Here is a 2,500-nt window from a genome sequence, read left to right as displayed (position 1 = left end):
ATATGCTTTGCTTCATTACATGGCTGCAATCCCCTCCACGCACCAACAGTTAACAGCATTTACCTCTGTTCACTTTAACAACTGCATTCCTCCATGTGTCTCCTGCCACACCAATCGTTCCTCTGCCAACCTTTATCCAGTTGTATATTGCCTGCCCCATCATCCATGTCGACACATGTCTACCCTCTAACACATGTATAAAAAATAACACTCAGGAATATATAATCACTTAAACAACCACAGGACGTATTCAAGAAGCCAGTCTCCTGGCTGCCAGCACACAGCCTTTCTCTTTCTATGAGTCTAGAGTCCTCAACTGCTCATTCTCTTCATGCCATCACCTCTGCTTTCAACTCTGATGTCATTGCTTCTCTGTTCATCTCTGGTGTCATTGTTTCTCCTGGTTAGTGTCCCACATTCAGCTCATAGTCTTCTCTCTTGATGGTCCTAGGAGCCTCTGTTCTTGGAATGCAAGATCAATTACTTTCCCTTTTTTGTTACAGAAACTCTACCTTTACAGGAGTGAAGATCACAATTAGGTATGATTACAATTACTCACTACTGAATCAATGAACCTCATCCCCATCTGTTTTCACCCAACCCATCTAGACAAGAGGAAAACTATTCAGTGGTGATTCCACTTTCCCACACACACTCTAAAACTAAACTCCCTTTTGAAAACTTGTACTCCAGACATTTCCTGTCTTTTTAGCACCCCTCCCACAATTTTAGGTAGCCAATATCTAAGTTACTTGTCCCTATCAACCCTATGTAGAATAGACATAGGTTTGATCCTTGATATGAAGACTCCTTCCCTCTTAGTTGGTATTTTGAGATATTATATCCATAAGTATAGGTAAAGTTCATCAAATTGTAGCAACTTACACTTGCTTACTTTACTAAATTTCTTTATCTTCCTCTAGTCAAATTCTGATCATCCAGCCATCAAAGTTAGATCAAATGGGTACTATCTACAAGCTTGGGCATTCTTGTACATCATCCTTCACTTCATAATCAGTTGGATACTTCACCCTCAGCTCTAGCCTTCTGTGGCTAGGTCCCCATCTGTGGTCTCTGAAGTCCCCATGTCTCACTGCACTTTAGACCAATCAGCCCTTCCTCTTCTCTTTCTCATCTCCAGGTTAATGGGAGTCTATCGAATGTAGTCAAACTCACCCATATCTTCATTGCTGCCTTTCCACTATTTCTGCTAACAAGTAGACCGACACAGTCACCGGCAATCTTATGTGCCTTCAGTCTTGGAGGGGGGTGTAGTAATAATTCCTAATTTAATTTTCTGAAATAAGAAAGGCAATATAATATTACTTCTAGCATGATCTGTATTGAAAAGTTGAGTGTTCAATAAGAGATAGCTTTCAGTTCTCAGGAAACTTAAGTTCGTTCAAAAGATCTTTCTACAGCCAGCGTAGCTTTTTTGGCTCATCATCTGCAAAACTTATCTATCTTGGTGGAGTAAGTGCCAGTCTTAAGGTCTTTGTTCATTATCCAAGAAACTTAATTTGTACCTCATGTACAGTTCATAGCTTCCTTAGTAGTTGTCTATGTGGGTTTCTTTTGCTACATCTTTTCTATACAACATGAATCTCTGAGTAGTCCTAGTGTCTCCCACAAGGAAAGAGATTTTACAAAAGCATTAAAATCTGAAGTTCAAAGTGATGACTGAACATCTCTATTTTTGGAGTTACTAACTGCAGTCATCTAAGACCAACCCACAGTATATATATTTTTTTCTTCCTATTTTCATATACTATAGTGTCTTTTATATTATTCATTTAGCATTTATTTTCCAATAGCTTACTGAATGATCTATATTAATCTGGCCTGAGAAAATTATATTAATAAAATTACATATTTGAGTAACAACTTATATTTGTCAGTGCATGCTGGGATATATTTATGACTAAAGAAGAAGAAAAGAGGAAAAGAAGGGAAAGGGAAGAGTCCCTCCAGGTCCAGTTAAATGGTTTCATGCACTTCAGGACATTATTGTGCTTTTGCTGTTGGTGCTGAAATAAGGCAAATTACAAAGACTGGAGAAGAAATTTTTATTGGTAAAGTTAATGATATAGGAATATGAAATTTAATGATGAAATCTACATGGAAATCTTGCTGTTTTTCAAGGCCAAACTAATTATCATTTTTATTAAAGTGAAATGGTGAAACAGCTGTGCATGCATTTGTTTGTGTTATCTTTTCTTTGGAAGATTATTTTATAAACAAGAATGATGTTGTTCATTAGACTATAACAATGCTTAGTGCACCCAAAAGTCATTTTAATCAAGTGAAGAAAAATAGTAAAATTTAGTAATAAAAAAAAAAAAAGCAAAAGAAGAAGCCAGGTCTTGGGATAAGGAGAGACTGATAAAAGACCTTGCTTTGACCAAATCTCCTATGTCTCAATAAGAACTTCCCCTCACATCTCTGTAGTCAATCTACACAGAGAGAAGCAACCTTATTTTCTATGGTACTGACATAAAAA

The sequence above is a fragment of the Chrysochloris asiatica genome, unplaced genomic scaffold (genome assembly GCF_000296735.1).
Source record: "Chrysochloris asiatica unplaced genomic scaffold, ChrAsi1.0 scaffold00228, whole genome shotgun sequence".
Lineage (NCBI taxonomy): Eukaryota > Metazoa > Chordata > Mammalia > Afrosoricida > Chrysochloridae > Chrysochloris > Chrysochloris asiatica.
The sequence above is the reverse complement of the archived record's forward strand: the minus strand, read 5'-3'. Positions refer to the sequence as shown.